Source organism: Fukomys damarensis, unplaced genomic scaffold, assembly GCF_012274545.1.
Source record: "Fukomys damarensis isolate Sample0158 unplaced genomic scaffold, DMR_v1.0_HiC HiC_scaffold_17, whole genome shotgun sequence".
Taxonomy (NCBI): Eukaryota; Metazoa; Chordata; class Mammalia; order Rodentia; family Bathyergidae; genus Fukomys; species Fukomys damarensis.
The window spans coordinates 69,057,162-69,083,916 of NW_022900929.1; positions in this window are offsets into that span (position 1 = coordinate 69,057,162).

A 26,755-nucleotide genomic window follows, 5' to 3' on the forward strand; every position below is an offset into this window, starting at 1 on the left:
TATCCAAATGGACCATTTTTAAAAATAGAGTAATAATGCCATCACATTTACAAGGGAAACAATTGCATCATTAAAACTATTCAGTATTCAAATTGCCCCCCTTATATTATTTTTGTTATTTTTACTTGACTCACAATGCAAATAATTTCCTTATATTTTCAATGTATTGATACTTCTCTACAAGCATTTTTATTGAACAGGTTGCATTTCTAAGACTAGAAATGTATTTCTTTTAATGAGAACAATTTTGTCTAAGACTATACTTAATGTATTTGGAATTGGCTGTCAGACTATTAAAAAATTGAATTATCAGAGTGGTTTCTGTGCAAAATCATTCCTGCTTTACTGGTTCATAAATAAGAGCTTGAACTAAACTTGCTAGGACACACTGCAATTGCCATCCCAATTGTGTTCTCCCAAAGGGAAGTGCATTCCTAAGGTGCTGGTGAAGGTCTGGCTCTCCTACCAGAGGTATTCCTGGACTCTTGGGATGCTTTTATCATTTTTTTCAAATGAGGACTAACATTCCATAGGAAGTGATTCTATTTAAATATGTATTCATTTTCTTCTGTCAGTCTTATGTGATCTTTCTTTTTTTCTTTTTTTTTGGGGGGGGCAAGGAAAAGAAGTGTAACACAATCTACTAGCAGTAATTGGAAATAACTCTTGAAATGTCAAGGACTTTCTCTTTAAGTGATAATTAACAGATTAAATGCCAGCAAGTACATTTAATAACACCGGTATTTGGTACTTGAACCATAGCCAACATCATCAGCAAGAGTAGCAAAGATCTCAGCAAGCTGATCTCGAATGGAAATGTTATTTATTCAGGAATATTTTAATTACTCAACAGTAACCTCTACTATATAGAGTATGCATAGTGAGCATCAAAAAGATACTCTGCATATAATTTGCTAATGAACAGGAAAGTATTTGAAAGGAAGTTGTATGTCCTCTTATCTTTTGCCTCAACATTTCTTAAAATAATTTTATTAGACTATTATAAAAATTAAGGTTTTCAAATTCATATTCAATGCATGAAGATATGAACATTAAATAAATTAATCATTAATTCATCCAATGAATATTTACTTATATTAATTATATGCCAGTTACTATCAGAGCAGTAGGTATAAAGCACAGATCAAAACAAAAATTCCTCAAGGATCCAAGTTCAACCCCCGGTACCAAAAACAAAACAAAACAAAACAAAAATCCCTGCCTTCATAGAATCTACCAAAAGAAGAAAGAATATAGAGTTCTCATTCACATTTTGGGGGGAGATGTGCTTTTATTAAATATCTAATATGTTTCATGTACTGTGCTGAGCTGCAGGGACAAGAAAGTAAGCCAAAAGCTTTAATTCCCTTCCAGATGACAGGAGAAACAAACAGAACACTATGACTAGTAAATAAAATAGAGAAAGCAGAGCTTCTATAGCAGAGACACTGCATGAAAACTCAGGGCAAAATTTAGTGGGTGAGATGCTGCCTGTCTTGCAAGTGTAAGATCCCAGAGTTTGATCCCCGATACCAAAAAATAAACGATAAAAAATCAGTGTGAGAATATTTATTAGAAATGCAAGAGTAAGGAGACAGAACTTTCCTATCTTATTTTGATGGTGAATTCTTGGACAAATAGATTAGATAAATCTCAGTTAGCTTTTAGTTTGCCATAGTTTGAAATATATGACAAGCCATTAAGCGTACCAACTTTAGATTTTTAAGAGTAGGAGTTAAAATGCACTTTAGAAACAAGGAAAGTTAACACAGTAAGGTATGTTGAAATAAAAAGGTTTACTAAATCATGTCAAGTGGATGCAACATTTGAACTGAATCAAAATGTATAAGTCTCCTACAAAATAATCTGATCCTATAATTGAAAACAATGAAAATTAAGTTTCTTCCTTTCATGATTGTTTCTTAAAACTGGATATTGGAATCATTAAAACATCATTTGGTAGTAATATTAGGTTTTTAGTTATACTATTTTGATTTTCATAAGAAGTTGAATTTTTCATATCAGAACTTTTGCATACACTTTTCCCCAGCCCTAGCATGTTTCTCCCAAGCCTCTGACTGTAATTTCTCCTTTAGTAAATCCCTAACAAGCCCTCAGACGCGTATACTCTCCCACCTCCATGGGAATCAACAACTTTAGTCAAAGTACCGATGAGACCTTTCAAGTTTGACTGATTTCTAAATTGTCCACTACACTGTCAAGACCAAAAGGAAACAACTGAAGCATTTGGTTCTCATTACCTTTCTAGTATTTTTGCAGCGCATGACTCATAGTAATCCTCGGTCAATATTTGCTGGAACAATCAGAGTGTTTCTTGGGACTGGATTTTTCTTCTGAAGAATACTGAACCTCCAAACTAGTCAATATATAACTCTAAGAGACAACAGAGTGAGAGGAAACACCAAATAGCATCCATACCATTTACTATTAATAGAGGATTATTAAAATCTAAAGGTCTACCTGTTTGGTGTTATCTTCACATCAGAACACAAATACTATTATATTCAAATTGTCTAGAGAGATGCCATTTTAAGTGTGACTAAATTTAACTGACAGACATTTTAAAAAATCTAATTCCTGAATTTTCCTGAAATGGAATTAGATCAGGTGAACAGGTTATACTTAGTCTTTCTAAGCTTTTCAAACATAAATATTTTTATTGACCTTACCTTACTGATTTATTGTGCACTATTTATTAGATCTTTATTTGACACTCTTCGCTCCCAGTTGCCTACTTTTTAATATATTCATACAACCAAGAATATAATAATCACATTAGAATGGCAAATCACATTATATGGTGGTAATGTATTCTCAAACCAGAACACAAATAACTTGCACACTTTGTGTATACACAGATAAATCCATACAAGTCTCTACAGGGGCAATTAGAAAGTCCACAGTGTCCTCAGAGTCATCATTTGAAGGGTGATCTTAGGTAGACAAATATTCACAATATAAAGCCATTTAAAAATACAACAGTAATGTAAAGATTTAAAGATAAAAAATAATGTTAGTCCTCACTGGACTCCTAACTGGTATCATATTCCCAGTAACACAGGTAATTGAATTTCCAAGTTTTTAGCATCAGTGCATGGTTTAATTACTTGGCAGATTCGCTCCACACTCAGTTATATCCTATGATTAGATCTGGGCCTATTTGGAAAGAATATGAAGAGGCTGGTGCTGTCATTACAGACATAGCATGAAGTAAATGGGCTCTGACAAAGAGCATTACAGGAACAAAGATACATATACAATGTGCAAGCATGATCTTCTCAATTGCTCTGTGTGCTCTATGTGTATGCATAGTTTTTAATCTTTCTACTCATAAATATCATCAGTTGAGATAACAGGAGATGAGGAGCCACAGTGTACAGATTTTAGAAACCTTAAAGGACAAACAAAAGTGAAAATAAAAATCAAAGCAATAAAAGAAAAACCAAAACACCGGCCTTCCTAGGAATGTTTACAATTTAAGCCAGGTCTTGGCAGAAGAAATCATCAGACAGGCATTTGCTGCACACATGTTCCCACTTAAATGTTGATTTTCCCATTCTGGGAAATCCATTCTATGACCCTGCTGAGTTTTTGCCACTATAATGGGATTGTTATTTTCCTGGTTGTACGAATGTATTAAAATGTATACAATTGGGAGCTAAGAGTTTCAAGTAAAATCAAAACAGTGCACAGTAAAACAATAAAATAAGAATAACAAAATCAAACATAGGTGTGAAAAGCTTAGAAAGACTGCAACTGTAATTTGTTGATCCGATCCATTCCATTTCAGGAAAATTCAGGAGTTAGATCTTGAAAACACCCGTCAGTTACATTTAGCCACGCTTAGAATGGCATCTCTCTGGACAATTAGGTGGTATGAAAGCAAATGCTATCTCAATTCTGTTTTCAAGCCATTAATCTGAGTTCTAAAATAGTACTTTAATATAAAAGAATAGGAGAATGAAAAATAAACCGCTGAACTTTCCCTGTAGAATACACCAAGAAATGACAAATAAATACATGTTTGCAATACGGTCATTATGAAAAGCAGCATGGAGGTTCCCCCGAAATTCAGAGATAGGACTACAGTACGCTCTTTCAATCTGCCGCTAGGTCAACACCCACGGGAAATGGAGCTGAATGTAGAAGAGCTGCACTCTCGCGTTCCCTGAAGCATTATTTACAATGGCCAGGCATGCAAGCTGCCTAAGTGTCCATCAACTGGTGAATGGATAAAGAATTTTCAGCACAGATGAGCAATGGGATCCTATCTGGCTTTAGAAAAGAAAGAATTCCTGCTTTTTAGTACACCATATTTGTACTTCAAAGGAATTGCGCTAAATGAAATGTCAGAGAGAGAAAATACGAAGATAATTTATTTTAAATATAAAAGTTAAATTTTCAGAACTGGAAGAGAATAACGGTTGCCAGAGGTCGGGGATTATATGGTTGGGGAAATGTTACTCAAAGAATACAAACTTTCAAGTATAAGAGAAATAATTTCTGGGGAATCAAACATCCAACATAATGACTACAGGATCAATGTCATACTGTGGATTTGAAATTTTGCTAAGGAGCTTATCTTAAATGTTTTCTCCACAAAACAAAACAAACAAAAACCAAAAACTGAAATGAAGTGTTAGATGTGTTGAACAATTTGATTGTACTTAATCATTTCACACTGTGCATGTATCACATCACCATGCCGTATACCTGAAGCATACGAACACTTGTCAATTATACTTTAATAAAGTCAGAATTCTTTAAAGAGTAAGATTAATTGGAAATAGAAATAGTAAAACTTATTTCAAAAGAAGTAGACACAAACATTTAAAAATTTTTTAAATACAATTTTAAAGAATATTGTTATTACTAGAGCCCACAGGAAATACGTAGTACTGTATATAGGTACAGAGATGAGGGAGAACCAAAGGATTTCACTGAATAGTAATTACTAAGAGTATGATAATTATAAGCAGTCTTCATATGTTTCCAATCTCCAAGAAATAACTGAAATCATTTCCCCACATAGTGTCAACATTAACTCATCAGTTCCCTCCGTGAGAATTGGGAAACCTTCCATCATTCCTTCCTCACCTTAGGCTCGGCCAAGAGCAGGGACCCAATTCCATAACACCCACCTCATCTACCCAGCATCCTTCTACAAACACAATAATTTTCTCTATGGTAAGGGTATTGTTTATATACTTCTATCGTTTTGAGACAGTAGAAATGCTGTTTGTGGGTCAGTTGATTTAAAACCCAGTCAGAAAGAATCATTCAGTCTTTTGTAGGAAAAGGGATGGACTTTGGGATTATACTGTCAAGTGAAATGAATCAGACACACAAGCTTAAACATCACATGGTTTCTCTTCTATGAGAAAGCCAAAATATAAATAATGAGCAAGATAAAAGATAGGTAATAGGAAACAAGGAGAGATCCTTTACAATTGGGAAGGAGATTAAAAGATGGAGGAGGGTACAAAGGGAGGGCAAAGAGATTCAAAAAGGAATTAAGATCTGTTATGTGCATTCACCAACTCTCAACCAGGAATGTAACCATTACATATGGCAAACGTGTACTCATACTGAAAAAAAATCCCAAAAAGTAACTTTTACAATGTGAACAATTATGTATTATCCTGAAACAAAGTGCACACTTTATATTTGTTAGTGATATTAAATTTTATTTTCTTATATAAGTCTAGAAAGCATTCTTGCTGTGCAAAAGATCTAGAGGGCAACCAGTGTTTGTATTCATAACTACTTTCACCTACAAGCAACCTCAACAAAAATAACTATATCCAAATTTTTTCTAACTTACCCAACTAGTCTTTATAAACTTCATTTTTCACATATTTTATGTAGTAATGGTTGAATTTTATAAGCAGAGCTCAAAATCCAAATGTTGGCGTATCTACTGAAGGAACATACAGATGACACTAAAATTTTACTCTTCATGGAGTGGAGTGGAGGTAGCCATGGAGATGCAAGGTAAACTTGACAGCAACAACAGTCTGAGTAACAGCAACAAAACCTGGTATGTTCCGTCTGCTTAGCTCCAACGTTAGGTAGTGTGAGAAGCCTAACTATGAAGACTATTTCTAGCAGAACTATGTTTATCCATTGTAATTTCTTCTCTCTGATTAAGAGTTTCAGATTTTCTCTAAGCTCAGTTACTGTGTTAAAGAAGAATATAGATCAGTATTCATGAAAAATCCTAAAACTGGGGACATACAATCACCTATGCTAGATAAAGCAGACACAGATCATGCCAAGAGTAAAGTTTCTGTTTTGTTTTCATTGTTATTCTCTGTTTTATTTTTCTTAATCAATAGTTATTTAATGTATCATTGGAAAATTATTTACCGGCTTGGGTGCTAATAGTTTGGACATTACTTTGGTTCTAGCCACATTGATCTGCAGAGTTTTGCTAACAGCTGCATAGGTCTTTTATCCAGTGACTGCATAGCAACCCTTGGATATAGGTTCCATGATTTGCAAGAAGCTGTTTCATTTCTTCATAATGTTTTTGAAAGAAAACCTTGAATAATGTGGGGTAGGGGAGCAGAGTTACACACAGAACAAAAGCAAAGCAACACACATACTTATTGAAATCAACATTAAAATTCTTAGTTACTTGTCAAGTAAAATTTCTCTGTTCAATGAAGAACTTTTATCCAAATTCCAATATTGTAAACTTACTTCAATCTCATAATTATACGCTTATAACACAACACATGTATTTCGGTGCGAGAACATTTTGGATCTAACCACATACTAAAATTTTATAATTTGGGAGGAGGGCAGAGACAAGGGGAAAAAATGAGAACCAAGACCTGTCATGTAGAGGTACAAGATCCCAATAATGAATGTAACTGCACTGTATACCTAAAATGTACCAATAAACTCAAGGAGGAAAAACAATTTTTTAAAAATGTTATAATTCGTCTAAATGTAGGCCTGCCAATTGCATCTCTATGTAGATATCATAGCCATAAACTGACTCTTCTGTGCCTTATATTTCACAAAATTGTAATGGAAGGCAAAGTCTAAGTGTAACTTGCTCTACTCATTCACTAAAAGGCTAAACCTATTTTTCAATTGGGTAATACTAGTGAGAAAGTAGATTCTTTCCACTCAAATGTCCTATATAAAAAGACAAATGAAGAACGAAAAGTTAGGCATTCCATTCAAGTAAAATATATTAATATTTCAAAATTTTATTCAGTATGGTCAATGACTCTTTGCATATTCCAAGGAATAAAAATTCTTATTGCTTTTTCCTTCTAAATATAAAAATGTTTCCCTCTTAACCCTCTAAAATTGCATAAGGTTTTCCTTATTGTTGCTTTTATAATATTTTGGAAAAATATAAAGGTCATCTCAAATCACTTGGAAGCTATTTTCCTAAAGAGATTCAAGGGAAAAGAAAAAGAAATAAAATAATTATGCAAAATAATAATTATGAATTCTCTTTGACTTACCATGGTGGGGCTACTCTCAACACCACTGTAAATTGAAGGTATCATAAATCAATACTGTATGTAACATATTTAACCTATTGAGCATCTTAGCCTAGCCAATCTTAAATGGGCTCAGAATACGTACGTTAGCCTAAAGTTGAGCAAAATTATCTAACGTAAAGCCTATTTTATACTAAAACATATATATCATGTCATTTATTGCATAGTGTACTGAAAGTAGGGAACAGCATGGTTGTATGGGTATAAGAGATACAAATGTAACCATGGCAGGATGTGAAAACACAAAACACAGCATCCACAAAGCACTGGCACGTTAGCATGCTGTAGAGTATTCGTGATTTAGCCTGGCAATCCTGCAGCTTCCTCAGAGCTGCGGCATGATACTGTGGCCCAGCATAGCAAGAGAAATTAGTACATCACTAGCTGGGGAAAAAAGAGAAATTCCAAATTTCAGTCAGTTCGTTTTGGAATGTGTATCACTTTTGTAACCATTGTAGCAAAAATATCAGCCATAAGTCAAATCATCATGAGTCGGGATCACATGTATTTTGAGAGTCTATATATGGATACACGGTAGAATCAATAAATATTAAAGAAAGAGGTCCATTGATATGGCTTTGTTCTCACTTAGAAAACTATTTTTAGCAATGATGCCAAATTCTATCCCAACATATTAGGACAGTTTTATAACTGACATGTTTAGAACTGATGGAAATGCAGGACACAGAAAATACTCTTTGCTGTCTCTCATGTCTGGGAAATGTTTGGCTTCATAAGATCACTAAAAATCCATTTGTGAATTACAGTAAATACAAATGTCTTAGGAGAAGCACCTTTTAAAATATAAACCAATAAAATGATATTTTGTTAAATTCACGAAAATTAGTTATTCCTCAAGAGAAGTTGAAGAACGTGCTTGTTCTAAAATATCACCCTCAAAGAACTTCTAACTTTTTAAAAAAGTGACACTTACAAATATACCTCTCCTGTATAAATATTTATATTATATACTCATATGTAATACAAACGGGGTGACATCTATATCCACACATACATGCATGCCAGTTAACTTAGATTACATTTTTTTTGTTTTGGATTTGTTTTATTTATTTATTTTTGGTACCGTAGATCAAATTCAGGCCCTTGCACTTGCGAGGCAGGCTGCAGAACCACTGAGCCAAATCCCCAGCCCTGTTTTTTGTTTTAGAGACAGGGCCTCTCCATGTAGTTGAGACTGTCCTGGAACTCACTATGTAGCCTATGCTGGTCTCGAACTCTCAGGGATCCTGCCTCAGCCTCCGAGTGCTGGGATGATAGGCATGCGCCACCACGCCAGCTTTACAATACACATTTGATTTGAGGTGATTTGCTTCGATGGATGGACTGTGAAGTATGAATCAGAGATAAGGGAAATATTTATAATGCAGATCTAATACTGATGAGTATTCATCTCACTGACATTGCTCATTTTCCCGTGACACATAAATTATGTGTCTAAGAAGTCCTCTGTCATCCTGGAAGTAAATACCTCAGAAATAGTGCAAGAAAATTTAAAGAACATTAACCAATAAAGTTTTGCATTTATATCCTAACTTAAATTCTTACAGCATATACTTATTTTGTCACGTATTATGTGTTATCAATAAGTACTTGAAACAAGATAAAGCCAAGCCATTTATTGCTATTTTATTATGGCATTAAATTTAAATCATTACTTTTTTACACACTCCAAATGTGCCAAAGAGAAATTCAGGACATTGGAGATGAATATAGAGATAGATATGTTGAAATTAATCCTAATCAATTATAGGGGCTTTGAGACCTGTCTCACTAAGATGCGTAATAGCACATAGCAAAGTTAATTTTGAAGGTTAACATTATTGTCAGTTTGCCTGGGCCATGATTCCCTGATACATTGTTAAACATTCTCTGGGTATTTCTGCGAGTGGATTTTTGGATGAGATTCACATTTAAATTGGTGAGCTTGTAAAGCAGATTGCCCTTTACACACCCACATAATTGGCCCTGCTTCTCGGGAGAGCACTCACTAACCCTGTGACAATTAATCTTCATTGTCTACGTGCCTGGATCGAGAGACTCCTGGAGAGGTGACACGATTGGCAGGGTGCTGTACTCACTCCTCAGTGGACTGACTAGTCCTCGGTGTTCCTAGCTGAATTTGCTGTTAGAGGTGAGATCCAGTTGGAGGAGGTGGGTCACTGGGCGTGAACCTTGTAGGGTATACCTCTCTTCCTCTGTGCTCTGCTAGACAACAGCCATGATGTCAGCAGCTTGTCTCACCAGGCCCTTGCGCCCTGAGGTCCCTGCCTCACCTACAGCCACAGAACCAGCCAACTATTCACTGAAACTTCAGAAACTGTGAGCTCATACAAACTTTTCCTCCTTTACAAGATTTTTGTCAGAGATTTTTGTTCTAGCAACAGGAAAGCTGACCAATACAAATACACATCAAAAACCAAGTAGCTCCTGATATATATACTCACTGAATACACTTAACTACTTTTTGTTTACATTCCCCAAACCTAACTCATTGCCTAGTATAGAATTAAGCCACAGGAAAAGTTGAAAAGTGGTTATAATTCATTAGTAATATTCTTTTATTAAAAATAATAGTTATTAAAAAGATTTGACTACAGCAATTCAGAAAGTGCGCATACAGAAAACACTGCTGCTGAACACAAAGCATCTGGCCTTTGCAGCCATGTAGAATTGAGTTTGAAGGCAGCCTTTGCTATGTAATTTTGAGAAACTGAGCCTTGTTTTTGCTTTTATCTGTACCATGAAATTCTAATATCTATCCCAGAGGACATTTTCCATTTACCCAAAAACTTTTAAACACCCTTCCTATGCTTGGGTTAGTGCCTTACCTTCCAAGAAACAAATGACCCCTTCCCAGTTTTCCTTGCAGGTGGAATTCAGACCTGTTATGTAGATGCCGATGATCAAATGTACCTATATAAAACTTTCATTTTGAAGAAAATGATTTCAGGAGAAATATTTCCTATGGAATTTTCCTGGATGAGGCAAGTGGAGGTTTTTAGTTTCCAGAAATAGAACTGACCGCCATTCAAGGCTGTGAATTGGCAGAGTGAATCACATCTCTGATCACCGGGCCTCTGTATTATAATTTTAATTGCATAAAAATTTGAATCTGGCCAGCCTAATGACTCTTTCCTGTATTTAATAAGATTTAATGAATCCTTTCACAGGTACTAGGTAGAATTAATTACCGTACTTACAGTGAAGACAGACTCACCTACCTGGCAGTTACAGAATTCCTATCATATAGAACAGAGTTCCAATATTATAATGCATTTTGTTAGTTATGCTGTCTACAATTGAAAGTGTTTTCAAAATGCTTACTCAAGCTTTTTGCAAACTTCTGCAGGTTATAGGTAAAAATTAGTGGTGTCAATATTGTAAAGTGCTGGCATTATCAGTACCTGTGGATATATACACAGAAATTCTTTGTAACTTTAGACTGCCAACCAAAATATCTAGAAAGTATTAAAATTTTCAGAAATCTATCAGCTTGCATACCCTAGTCAGACTTGTTCTTTTCAGAGTGGATTTTATAACTTGATTGGAAAACACTCCAACTCTACTATATGTACAGGATCCATGTAACGAGTCACAAAGATCTCTGTGTCCAGTACTGAGAATCTGCTTCCACCACACAATTTTCAGCTTATACCTCCAGTATAAACTAAACATAAAATTAATACAAATGTTTAGTAATGTAACACAACACAAAAACTGTTCAAACTTAATTTTTTTTTAGCTACAAAGAGAAGGATAGTTGCAGGATATAGAGTTGTTTTAAACCATAAATTGGGGAAGGTTAAATTAATAAAAGAAAATGATAAAATGTGTATGGATAAAAGAAAAAATGAAATAAAGCACTCCACAGGCCCTTCCCCACAGGTTTATTTCAGTTCAGGTAAGGAAATGACATGAATAAGAACATGAACCCTTTCTTTCACCTCTTTCTCTCTTTTCTTGCTTCCTTCCTTCCTTCCTTCTTCATTGTACAGGGGATTGAACCCAGGGCCTTCATGTTGCACTACATCCTCAAGTCCCCCTCCCGCCTTTTAAACTTAAGACAGGATCTCACTAAGTCACTGAATTCCCCAGGTTAGGCTCAAACTTGCAACTCTCCCACTTCAAACTCCTACAACGCTGAGATTATAGGAAGGACCTGTCTTCATACCCAGAGTGAACTGGTTTTTGCATTGAAGAATTAGTCATTGGCACCTCTCATGGACCAACCAAGGTTTAAGTATTAGGTTACAACAGTGGACAAAGTACATTAGCAACAACAAAACAAAGAAACAAAAACTCTTCGTGTGACCCTTAGGGAAACAGAGTGTGCTAATTGGAATGTCTTCAGGAAATTTACACGTATGCCAATGGAGGAAAATAAAACACTTGATCTTAGCCAAAAGGCGGAGAAGTGATTGAGGGAAAATAAAATAAAATAGGAGGGTGAGATGAAGAGACAGCTTTGGTTTTTATGTTGATTTAGTTTAGTGTAATTTTATTTTCTCAGCACCACAAGTGTTGTCCCTGCAGGCAATGCTTGGGGGAGAAAAGGCTGTAAATCAAGTGGACAACTACTCTACTGGACTTCTTGTGCCTAAATAAATAAAAATTATATTCTAATCAAGTTTTATAGTAAATTATATTCTAATCAGTTAAATATTCTAACTGCCTACTCTAATGTATGAGAAGAGACATAAAATGAGTGCTTAGTTTCCACAAAATTAAATGTTACCTTCAAACTGAACATTACTCTTTTGCACCTTGTAAAGGACAAACGCCATTTCAAAGGGGAAAGTATACAAGAAATAAAAAGGTTACACACTCTACCCAGTGTCTTCTGGAAAAGTTCACATTATCTTGGTGATGTAAATAATCTGCACCTTAGAGCGGTACCTGGCATTTACTATGGGTCAGTAAGAACATGTTCATGCAACATACCGATGATTGCTTTCAGTTTTAGCAGTCAATCGAGCGTACTTTTATTATTTTAACTGAAAATCTCCCGGGACATTTGCTAAGAAGCAATATTTGTATATCCTATTTATATATACTATGTCACACACTTGAACCAACATCACTAACTAAAAACCTTTAAATGTAATTTGATTGGGAACTTCTCTATAAATTACATGGGCAGTTCTACAAGTTTCAGGCTATCAAAATAGTGTACTGTAATGTAAAAACAGAAATATCATGTAAGACATAGTTTTAAAAATGAACAGCTCAGAGACTTTCTGCTAGTGAAACTAGGTATGTGGCTACTTAAAAAGCTGCTTTGGAAAATAGCTGGAGTGTGCACATCCTTTAACCCACAGTAATTCCCAGACTGACAATTCCCACTTCTCTATCCTTTTGATGAACTAATTTTCCTCTCCATCGACCCTCCTCAAATGACATCTACAGGTATATTCCCCATGACACTTCCTTCTACTATAAAGAAAGTCCTTCTTCTATAAATGCAGATGCGTGACCATAAGAGTAAGCTGTCACCCTCACATGTTTGACCTCAATGACTACTCTAGGACAGTGCTGACGAACTTCCCTGACACCTGGAAATCACCTGCTACAGACACAAGCCACCTCCTGGAGATTCTGATCCAGGCACTCTAGGGTGGAGCCTGGGGATTTTTCTTCAGCAATACTCCAAGTTAGTCTTCTGATCAGGACATTTGGAAATGTCTTGCTGTAAAGCAGTGGTTCTCAGACTTTACCCCAGAGGTCCAGATTAATTAAATCAAAATCCACGGCAGTTGGAAAAGGTTTGAGTTCTACTCTTTACTTACTGAAGATCTGCCCCATCAGCTACATTGGGAAGTTAGAAATACAAACTCTCAGACTTCATCCCAGACCTACCTAATCTTCCAAAACAGCATGTACACATTTAAAAATTCCCAAGTGCTTTTATGCACATTTAATTTGGAGAACTGCTATGTATGGAATTCTGACCCCAGTCAGGCGGGGGTGTTTTGAACTCAGCTGTGAAAATGCTTCCTTTTTCATGAGGAAGTTAGGACGTAGGCCAGCAGCAGTCATTGCTACCATTTCTATAATTGATGGGGGGAAAGGATCTTGTGAACAAAAAGTATTAATTCAGTAAGCTTCTTTTAAAACCACCTTCATTCAATTCAAACAAATGTGTTCCATACCAAATTGCTAAGGTCCCTTCTATTCCAATAATTTTTAGTTTAATAGTTTTGAAGTCTGTATTTGTATAAAGTCTAATGGACTTCTTTATATTTGCATTCTTCTTTAATTTCCCAAGTCTTTGTAAATGTGTAGCCTTTTGACATATTATCACACTGCTAAAAATGTGCAACTTCCTGAGTTTCTCTGGTACCAACTTATTAAGAGATTCTCTCCTCACCATCTGGCATACAGCTTAGTGGGAGGTAGCGACCATAACTGTTAGAGCTTACTTTTGTTTGGTGGCATGAATAAATTAATGAATACATGAAGAGACTGAATATATGAAAAAGTTTGCAGAAAACTGTTGCAAAAGTAAAAATATGGAAGAGGAAAGAATAAGAACTTGTCCATTATTTGAATTTGAAAACTGGTCTTTGGAATGGTGACTTATTAACACTGGTAAACTATTTCCAAGTGACTTAATTCCAATATAAAGTTATTTGGAAGAGAGTGATAACAGTTCTTTGTTGAGCCACTTCTGTGAGGAAGATTTATGGAAGGACCTGAGAGAAGTTATGACAAAGTGGATGGCAAGATATCTGGTGCCTTAGCTACAGAACTCAGAGACAATACCCACCAACCTCACTAAGGATGCAAAATGGACCACTGGAAAGCACATAAACAAAACAGAAAACTTCTAGAGACCAGACTGAGAAGAAATAGCAAAGCAATGTAGGTCCCCTGTGTTTCCCTTATTCTAGACCTCTCTGATAGTCTTGGTTCCAGAGTAAGCAAAGTGAACGCAGACCACCAGTGTCCCTTAGCGACATTCTCAAAGCTGCCCCCAGCTAATTCCCGTGGTACATTTCTACCCATTCTCACAATCATCAGCCTCGCAAGAGCAATCTGTGGAAACATTTCATCTTCCTTGAAAAAGAACTTTCTGCTTCATCTTCCAAGGCCGCTTTGTGTTTTGTATCCATGGGACTGAAGAATTACAACAGGGCACACATAATGTCATTTTGTAACTTTAGAGACACACAGGAAGAATTTTTTGCTTTGTTTTTTGTCATGGAGGCAGCAAATATGAAGTGTGGCATTCATTTTAACACAATGTGTCTGCTAAGAGATTAACTCCAAGATGAGCCCCAAGAACCGACCAGTGTGCTCTATTTTGCTAAATTTGTATGAACACACAATGTTGAAAATTGCTTACTTTAAATCTGTAATAATAAATTCTAGTCTCCTACTTTCATAGTCTCTCAAGGAACCGATTCTCCTGAATAATTGTGGATGTTCTCTTAATGTTAATAACAACATTTCATTGAAAATTGCAGAAACTGAATCTTTCAGTGAAAAAGTTATCAGTATTCTGCCATATTTTAAAAGCATCATGTCTTATCTTTCCTTTCTGCATCTAGAAAACAAGGATGTATTGCCTTAACCTGTCTATTTTAAAAAGAACTCATTTGGATTTCTCCCTTGGTATCTACTCTGAGTCTTCCTAAAGATGAGAAACGTACATCTAGAGATCAAGTGACATAAACTGTATAGTGTAAAGGCCTCAATTAAGGCTATACGTTTTGGTTTAAATCACAAATGTTAATGCTGATTGAAACTGTACACAGAATTAAATCCTTATTAATTTCATAGGAAATTACTAAAAAACATTTAGAATATAGTCTGTCATTTTTCTTTACTCAAAAAAAGATAAGTTATTGAAGCTCCTAGTTTTTTAGTGCATGCCCTTTTAACATAAGAACAATGTGTAAAATTCATAGTCTGGATTAAGCTCTGATAGTCACATTCATTCTTGGGATTCTTTTATGCAACTGTACATTTTTAAAACAGTACACTTAAGGGCTTAGATAATTGTGTTTGTTTAATATGTCTGTGTTATCGGTGCATTGTTTTTCTACACCTTGGGGTAGAAATTGGTTTTGCTACTCTGAATCTGAAAAGGCTCTATGGGTGACAGGATAATAATTATTAACAAAGAGTTATGATGGCCATGTAATGAGAAAGTGCTTGTCCATACCTTACTTAGTATTCACTGTAAGAATCAGTTAACATACAGACCTAGAAGATATACACCACATTCAGGAAGGTTATTTGCCACCCATCAAGTGTAGCTGCTCTAACAAATATGTTTTTGATATTTTTTGAAAGTTGTGTTAGAAGCTATTTTCTAATCCCTTTAAAGCCTCCCAGTCTTCATATGTGAGGAAAATAATATTTTACAATATATGCTTCCTAATATTGACAATAAATAGCACCATTATGCTTTCATATAAATATCTCCACTGATCACAGGGCCTTCCATATTGTAATGTTTATAGTGGAATCCAAATATTTTGTTGATTACAAAACTAGTGTCATATTTGGATAGCAGATAGGAGGAAGGAAAAAAAACTGAAAGCAGAACTACCACTGGGGCAAAAGTTTGAGCATATGACTCAGCACTTGCAAAGATCCAGGCCTTGAGAGTTTCAATCTTTGGAGTCTAAAATAGCAACATAAAATGATTATTTAGAATCATATATGACAGATATGGAACTGAATGCAGAAATCACACAAGTAAGCCTTATTCAGATAAAGAAACTGCATTTTAGCAAAGAGAGCAAATACCTAGGCCATAGAATGTTATTCATGACAGAAGGCTACACAGACTCAAGGATTCCTGACCTCCCTGAAGACCACTGTATTGGGATTTCCAAGATCACTTTCAAGTCTAAAGGTTTTTTTTTTTAAAGAAGCTACAGAATACAAAAGAGCAGTTGTCATCAGAGTTATGGTAAAATGGTGAACAGCAAGAGACCAGGAGAGATGAGGCCCAAGCTTCTGGCTCTTCTCTTCCAGCAGAATAATGACAAACTGCTAAATTCTCCAGCAGCAGAGTGTGACAACATTTTGAAAAGTATTGCCAACAAGGAAGCTCAGTTGAACTATGAGGTCCGGGGGTTATTTCAGAGTCAGTTCAATAGGCATGGAGCACACATGTGACCTGAGAATCAGTTTCCCCAGTTTCCAGAGGTAAAACTAATAGCATTGGCCCCACTACAAACAATATTAACTTAAACTCTCTGGCACAGCCAATCGCATCAGGTATACAAATATCCTCATCCAATCAGGGTTTAGATATCATCACCCAGGAGCCATCAGGGTCAGCCTCTTCTTAGGTGTATGCAGGACTTGAACAACATAAACTCAATGATCTAACCCTTCCCTGTAGAGTGAGCACCCAAAAGCTGCAAATGTAAGTGTTCCCCATGCACCATCTGCCTTATTTTCAGTGTTAGAGGTTGCAGTTGCATTTCCAAGGACCCTGTATCTCTTGGTCTTGATGGTACACTTTAGAAGAACTTTAACAGTATTGACATTTTCTTCCAAGTTACTACCCCTAAAGGATTTTGGACAATTACAGAAAAATATCAGCTTCTACGACTAGAAAGTTTTGATCTCTTATAGCCCTAAACAGTTAGTTTGTCAGATTTACTTCCTTTTAGAGTACAGAGAATGCTCTGATCACATTAGAAAAGACAGAAGGTTGGAAGTAAGACTCAGAACTACCATCACCCTCAGTTTTTTACGCGGTAAAACACAGTAAAAAAGAGCAGAAGGAGCACCTCTGGAATCCCACCACCAACCATGGGCCTGCTTTAAAATATGTCTCACACAGCACACAATCCAACCTTTATTTGTTAGCATATTACCAATGACATGCTTATACAATGAATACCAAGCTTTCCAAGGTAAAGAAAGCTATGATTTAAGGCATTTGTTGATTTCGATAATGTAAATGTAAATGTTTGAAATGTAATTTCAAACTACAAATGAGATCACTGAATGTGGAACGGAAAGAGGTGTGCATAATTGACACTTTTTGATCCATATGAACCTTCTCCACCAAAACACTGGATATAATAAAGTTAGGAATAGATCTCTAGGCTTCAGTGTTTAATTAGGCTCAATATTTCCAATAGCAAACGCACCCTTGACTACCATTAAAGTTCTTAACTATATTTTGGATTGTTATTCTCATTTGCACAGTAAAATCTGCTTTGGCTCAATATGTTACAATTGATCTTTCTTTAAATTTTAATGTCCTTTTTATAACCATTACACTTTTTAAAAGACAAGTAGATTTAAAAGATTATTTAAAAAAAAGATCCATTTTCAAACTTGACCTTTGGGATTTGGGCTATCTCAGGCTCATCAGTGTATCACACCTAAAAGTATTTATAATAAATGTCCCACTTATTATAAGTTTTCCTCCAAAGAAATAAAAGGATAGGAACAACAGAAATGCAACAGTAGAGTAATATAATCATGAAACATTTTACACTATTAAGTCATTTATGTAAATGCAAGTTGTCTGTGAGGGAGTCCTTGTATCTAGTAAATAATTTTAACAACCGAGAAAAGAGTGAAACCCAGAAAACCATTAAAAAGAATAACATTTTGGGATCGAGCCCAGGATTCAGATTCTCTTATTCAGTGATGTCTCCACTGAGTTTTCCAGTTCCTTAATAAGGCAGGATTAGTGATTACACAAAGACTTCACAAAATTGCTAGCATTATAATCAGCTATGGGCAAACCAAATAGGCCAATACATCAGTTAACACTGTAACTTTTCTACTATTATTTTTGTCTCTTACTCAATTCCTTTGTTCTAATTTGTTAATGAAAGAATTTCACACAGGTGTTGTTAATTTAAAATCACCTGCAGAGAAAATTGCCAGTGTTACTTGGGTGCCAATAAATTGGCTCCTTGGATACACTATTCGTATTTAATAGCTTGTGAGCTATTAACATTCCTGTACTTAAGAAAGGACTGGTTAAATGAGACTGAAGCTCATACTTTGCTTATATGTGAGTAAGTTTTATTCCTGGTGTGCTTAGTGAAATATTCAGAATTCACCTTGTGTTAGAAAGCCCTAAATAAAGAATGGTGGCCCTTCCTAAGTCAGCCACACACTCTTCATACTTCACCTGCTGTCCAAAGGGGAAAAGGCAGATTCATTGCAATTTTACTAATAAAATGCCTGGCAAATTTGAGTGTAGAAAAATATTGATGTCTACATATATTCCATTTAACATAAGATCTGTCACAACTATGACGAACTTCACAACAGTATTAAGCAATAAAATGTAGTTTGTATGTTGTTTTTATACACACAAGAAAAGAGACATACACTATGATTCTGTTTGGTGTGACTACAAAGATATGGCACTAATAATTTCCTCATAAAATATTTTTTCTATGAAAAAGTAATAAAGCAAATACCATATTACATATGCATGATTTTTGTTTTTTTGTAACAGCTTTATCCAGATATTTTACTGTTATAAATTGTATGTATTATTTTGGCTTTACTATATAAAATAAAATAAAAACAATTTAAATGGTGGATAAATTTTATTTCCTAATTTCAGAAAAGAGACATTAAATAAACATTGGCAGTATCAGTTTTGATTTTTAAAGAAATCAAGGTGAAGTACATGATACTTTATAATTTAATGTCTCCTATATGCTGAGATCATTAACATAAGACTGATGACAATGAAAGTAGTCTAGAACTAACAGAATATATGATTTCTGCCAAAGGGAATACAAATGAAAAATATCTCTATTAAAATCATGAGGCGCATTTGAATAAAGCAGATAGTGAAAAGTATTTCTGATAGGGCAAAGCGCATGTCACTCAAGCTTCTAATCTTGCTTTCAGTTGAAAAACTAGATTCCACTCTGCCTCATATTTATATTTAGTGTGAATGCAAAAACTAAGACAATAAATAATGATGAGTTTAAGTGAATTAACTTTGAAGTACTTTTATGCAGGAATATTATGGCTGGAGTTAGCTGCGGAGTGAACACCAGTTGCTTCAAAACAAACTGTTACATCTACTGCACAACTCTAGTGGAAAGATATTCTAAGTCATCTACTTATTTTACAAATGACAGAAATAATGACAACTAGATTTACTGTATTTCCAGATATACAGTAAATGTATAGTAAATATAAATGCATTATCTCAGCTAATCTTCCCCAAGTACACAGCAGATTCTGTGAGGCCAAGGTTTGACACCCATCTACCTAGAAGGTGGAGACTCTAACACCTAGGAAAGGACCTTGCATATCGTAGCAACTCAGTAAACATTCTAATAAGCAACTGAACAAATCCATAGAGAAATTACCAAATAGGACACTCCAGTATTATTTAATTGTATAGGCAAGGACACAGAGAAGTTAAATAACTTGTCTCGAGTTATACTGCCACTGAGTGTGAAAGTTAGAATTCAAAATAAGAGCTCTTTTCCTCAAAGCTAATCACTAAGCTCTATTTACCCTATCTATATAAAATTATGGCATATTTTACTCTGCTGTCCATCTCAGTCAGTTGCACATGGAAGACTGCTTTACACTCAGCTCAGACACGTGATTTTTACATAGAATGTTCTATTTGAGGAGGTTGTTGTTTGTTTGTTTGTTTGTTTTTTAAACAGGATCTCACTATGTAGTTGAGACTGACCTGGAACTCACTATGTAGCCCAGGCTGGTCTCGAACTTGATCCTGTGAGGAGATTTTCAATCAAAAGCTTTCCTGTAGTTCATAGTATTTTATTAACATCTTTTTGATTGAAAAGATAGAAGATACAACTTTAGATTTTTGTCCTTCCATTGTCATCTAAATTAAGACAAGATTCATTATCAATTGAATTTGACAATATTTGCCATTTATAAGAATAAAAAATAAGGAATATTCAGAGAAGCTAAGGAAAAGAGAATTGTTCCCTGATCCATTCCAGGAGAATCAAAAATTTCTCTGCCAATAATGTGCCCACTTTTCACTAATTTGGATAAAAGTAAAGTTGCATCTAATTTGATAACACAACTTATCTCAAGCTGAGCTCTTTTCTGTCAGTCAGAAAAAGATTGCTTCTTCCGTAATCTTTCCTTGGCTGAGTGCCTCTGCCAGGGGCTGCCTGAGATTCTGACCTCCACGTGTGAGGCAGGATTGGACCTGTTCCACCACACAAACAGCCCCCAAATGCAGTGTCAGCTTGAACTGTGTGGAAGAGAGCTGTTGACTTCTGCCTTCTCTTGCAGCTTTCAGATGTTTTGACCACCCTTCCTGATCCAGTGCCCCACGTCAGCCTACTGCATGCTAGCAGTTCCCTGTCGCTGCTTGGTGAACCCAAGAAACCTTATCTACTGTGACCTTGCCCTATTTGTCCCTAGAAATCTGCTCTTTATCACTGATACTGGGTCACACCTTGGTTAATCACTCCAGACAAGTGTGCCCCTTGGGCTCTGACAGCTTCTCTTCCAGTTGATGCTACTCCATAGCTGAACATGCATGTCCCAAAGGACTGCCTCGTTTTGATTTTGTCATGTAACCAGACTTAGCCCCTGTTGTAAGATTTACAAAGATGGCCAATTCCCTAAAGCCACTCTGTGCCCATCTTCTTTCATTACAGAAAATACTTTTTAATTTCTTGTTACTTGCTAAAAGACTATACTTCTATGATTTCCTTGTACATGAGATCAAGTTTTGATCAATGAGAAACATGCAGAGATGTGATGAGTGATTTCAAGGGGGAAAGGATGAGCATTCTTTCTCCCATTTCTCCTCCTTACAGAATAGATTAAAGACATGAAATACAGTCCATTAAATGAAAATCATATATTACAAAGAGCAGAGAAACAAGAAAGTGCCTGAACCACTGACGACAGTGAACTTAGCACAAGATAGCACTAGAACTGAAGACTTATGCCTTTTTTTCCTGATATTCAGTATCAGTTACTTTTACATTAGATTAATAGAAATAAAATAATACAACTGTATGCCTTATAGTATATTCTTTGTGTTACAACTATGAGATATGCATTAAACAATCCCATTAAACAATCTTAACTCCGTTTTCAGAATATGGTGGAATAAGGATATATATATATATATATATGAAAGGAAGAAGGGAAATTATAATATTTGGTGATGACAGGATTCTCTAAAGGGAAGACACAAAAAAAGTCATCGAAAGACTTCTAAAATTAACAACCAGCTATCTTATTTGCAGACAAAATAAAATTCAAACCAAAACTAATGAAGAGACAAAGAGATCTAAAGAGAGACAAAGATTACTATATCCTTATAAAGGGAACAATCCAAAGGAAAGAGATGACAATCATAAATATATATGCACCCAAACACTAGTGCCCCCAAACATACAAAACAAATATTATGGGACATGAAAAACCAAATAAGCACTAATACAACTGTAGAGGGGGACCTCAATACCCCACTGTCACAAACACACAAGTCATCAAGACAAAAAAAAAATCAACAATGAAATACTAGAACTGAACCAAGCTGTTGAACAAATGTTTCATCCCACGAAATCAGAATAGACATTCTTTTCAGCTGCACATGGGTCATTCTCCAAAATAGACCACATACTAGCTCATAGAATATGTTTTTGTAAGTGCAAAGGAGTTGAAGTTATCTCATGTATATTATCAGACCATAGTGCAATTAAATTGGAGATCAATAGCAAAAGAAATGACAAGAACTTCACAAGTACATGAAAATTGAGTAACATTCTTCTGAACAACAAATGGGTCACAGAGGAAATTAAAGATGAAATTAGACATTTTTTATAAATAAATGATAATGCCAGTACAATATACAGGAATCTATGGGGCACAATGAAAGCAGTTTTACAAGGCAAATTTATCGCACTGAATGCATAAACTAGAAAAACAGAGCAAGCTCAAAAAAAACAACCTATTGCTGAAACTTAAGCTTCTAGAAAAAAGAAGAGCAAGATAAACCCAAAGCTCATACAAGAGAGGAAATTATAAAGATCAGAGAAGAAATCAATGTAATAGAGACTAAAAGAATGATACAAAACAAATCAATGAATCAAAGAGTTGGTTTTTGAAAGGCTAAATAAAATAAATAAACCCTTAGCCAACCTTACTTTAAAAAAGGAAAGAAAAGGATCAAATCCATGCAATTAAGAAGAAAAAAGGTGAAGTCACAACGGATCCAGGAGAAATCCAGAGGATCATCAATACCTACTTCGAGAACCTGTACTTGAACCAAATGGAAAACACAGATGAAATGAACAGATTTCTAGATATATGAATTACCAAAGTTGAATAAGATATAAGCATTCTAAAAACCCCAATTACAATCAGTGAAATTGGAAAAGTAATGAAAAATTTACCAAAAAACAATGTTCAGGTCCTCCTTGATTCACCGATGAATTCTACAAAACATTTAGAAAAGAACTATTGCCACTACTTTTGAAACTTTTCAATGAAATTGAAAGGGAAGCAATACTTCCAAATTCATTCCTAAGAGCAAGTGTTACTTTGATTCCAAAACCAGGGAAAGACCCAATCAAAAAAGAGAACTACAGACTGATCTCCTTAATGAAAATAGATGCAACAATCCTCAATAAGATACTGGCAAACAGAATATAGAAGATCATCAAGAAGATTATACACCCTGGCCAAGTTAGATTTATATCAGGGATGCAAGGATGGTTCAATATACATAAATCAATAAATGTAATACACTATATTAACAGAGTTAAAGACAAAAACCATATATCATCTCAATAGATGCAGAAAAAGCATTCAAAAAAGTTCAACACCCATTCATGATTTATAAAAAAATGCAGAAAATTGGAATAGATGGTTTTTATATCAACTTGATAAAGGCTATCTATGGAAAACTAACAGCCAACATATTACTAAATGGTCAAAAACTGAAAACCTTCACACTAAAATCAAGAACAAGACAAGGATGTCCATAATAACCATTCCTGTTCAATATAGACTTGGAAACATTAGCCACAACAATTAAACAAAAGAAAGATATAAAAGCAATAAAGACAGAAAAGGAAGAAGTTAAATGTCATTATTTGCTAACAATATGATCTCTACATTTAAAACACAAAAACTCCACCAACAGACTTCTAGACTAAACTGATAGATTCAGTAGAGTAGCTGGACACAAGGTAAACATTCAAAGAGCAATAGCCTTCTTATACACAAATAGAAGAATCACTAAGAGAGAAATTAGGGAAACAATCCCTTTCACAATAGCATTCAGAAAATGAAATATCTAGGAATCAATTTAATGAGTGAAGCAAAAGACATTTACAATGAGAACTACAACACTCTGAACAAAGAAATTGAAGAGAATATTAGAAAATGGAAAGTCATCCCTAGTCCCTGGGTAGGAAGAACCAATACAGTGAAAATAGTCATACTTCCAAAACTGCTATACAAATTCAGTGCAATCCCAATTGAAATTCCTAAAGTATATTTCACTTAACTAGAGAAAAAAATTCAAAAATTCATTAGGAACCAGAAGAGACTTAGAATAGCAAAATGTATTCTAGGCAACATAGACATGGTAGGGGGTATCACAGTTCCCAACTTAAAACTATACTACAAAGCCACTGTAATAAAAACAGCATGGTACTGGCAAAGAAACAGACCTGAGTATCAGTGGAATAGATTAGAAGATGCAGAAACAACTCCAGAGATGCTCAGCTGCATCTTTGACAAATGAGCCATCCATCCTCATTGGAGGAAAGATAGCCTCTTTAATAAATGGTGTTGGAAAAACTGGATTTCAACTTGCCAAATATTAAAACTAGAACTATATCTCTCACTATGCACTAAACTAAAATCCAAGTGGATTAAATATTTAAATATTGAAACAGAAACATTAAACTTGTTGGAAAATAAGTTAGGTAGAACTCTTGAAGACATTGGCATAGGAAAAGACTTTATAAACAAATCCTCAGTAGCACAGTCACTAGTACAAAGAATCAACAACTAGGATCTCATCTCCATTGCAAGATAAACCACCAACAGAGCTAAAAGACAACCTACAATGTGGGAAAATATTTTTTCCAGCTGTACCCCAGACAAAGGTCTACTATCCAGAATATATAAAGAACCCCAGAAAATCAGAGAACCAAAATTGAAAACCCCAATTCAAAAGTGGGCATCAGAAATGAACAAATATTTCTCAAACAAACAGGTAAAAGCAGCAAATAAATATATGAAAAAATATTCAACATCACTGGTCATTCAAGAGTTACAAATGAATACAACACTGAGATTCCACCTCACCCCAGAAAAAATAGCTGCTACCATGGAATCAACCACTAACAAATACTGGGAGGGCTCTGGGGAGAAAGCCATTGTTGGTGGGAGTGCAGACTGGTGCAACCACTGTGGAAATCAATATGGAGATACCTTAAACAATTAGGATTAGAAGTCCCATTTGACCCAGCTATTCCCCTGCTGGATATCTTTCCAAAAGAATCATACCACAGTGATATATGCTCACTCATGTTTACAGTGGCATAGTTTGTAATGGCTAAAATTTGGAAACAGACCAAGTGCTCATCAACTGGAGACTAGATAAAGAAGATGTGGTTTTTCTTTAAGATGGAGTACTACTCAGTCATAAAGAATGAGAAACTAGAGTCATTTATAGCTAACTGGATGCACATTGAGGACATACTCGTAAGTGAAATAAATAGGACTCACATGTGTAAATACTAAATAGTTTCTCTGGTGTGATAAGCAACAAGTGTAAATAAGGATCAAAATGTATGAGATTGCATAATAGGAGGAAAGGTCTAAGGTTGCAGGTTCAGTGGGAGGGGTAGGGGAAAGGTAAGAAGGGAAAAGAAAAGAAGACAAGAAAAAACTGGAAGCAAAGTTTTTGCAAGTAGGGAAGGGTGGAGAGCGTGAGAGGAGGTCAGGGTAATAGGGAAAAAATAAGAACCAAGATATGTCATGTAAAGGTACAAGCTCCTAATGATGAATGTAACTGTATTGTATACCTAAAATGTACCAATAAAGAAAATAAATAAATAAAATGAAATTAATAACCAAACATAGTAGCATAGGAGGATATAAAGTCAACACAAAAAAATCTACAGTGTTCATCTACACCAATATATATTGGTGCATAAATAAATAAATATTGTGTAATATTCACACCATGAAAGAAATTAGGAAAACAGTACCATTCACAATAGCATAAAACAATAAATGCTTAGGAATTATTCTAAGAAAGTGAAAGACTTGTACAATGAAAATTGGTATTCTGAAAAAGGAAGTGGAAGAGGGCATCAGAAAAAAGAAACGTACATCTCTTCCTGGATTGACGAACAAGTGGTGTCAAAATGGCCACATTTCCAAAACTTATACAGATTTAATACAATCTTAATCAAAATAATATAACCATTCCATACATAACTATAGATAGCAATTCTAAAACTCATAAGGAATAAGAAGAGTCCCAGAACAGCAAATACAGTCCTAGGAAAACAAGATCAAAGCAGGAAGCATCATAATCTTGGACTTCAAATTATACTATGAAGTTGCGGTGATTAAAAAAAGACAGCCCGATACTGTGGATCAATGGTGTACAATAGAGAATATAAAAACAAGTCCACACACAGCCACAGATGATTTACAAGGGGTCAGAAATATGCTGAAGGAAGGATAGGCTCTTTAATAAATAATGCTGGGGAAACTGGCTATACACATGCCTAAGAATGACTCTAGATCCATTTCTTTCACCAAGTACTAAACTAAAATCAAATTGTATGAAATACCTAAATATCAAAAAGAGAAACACTTCATCTGCTGCAAAACAAGTTAGGTAAAACTCTTGAATACATAAGCATAGATAAGGTCTTTCTGAACAGAACCCCAGTGACAGAAGTCATAGTACCAATAAACAATAAATAAAAATTATATCAAAGCAAAAACCTTCTGGACAGCAAAGAAAGTAACCAGCAGAATAAAGAGACAACCCACAGAATGGGTAAAAGATGTTGGCAGTTACACCTTGGACAGAGCACTAATACCAAGAATATATAAATAACTCAAAAATTAGACCCCTTAAAATAAAAGATCCAATTAAAAATGGGCAACTGAAATGAATAGACACTTCTCAGAAGCAGAAATACAAACAGTCAGTAAGACAGACAAAAAAAAAAAAAAAA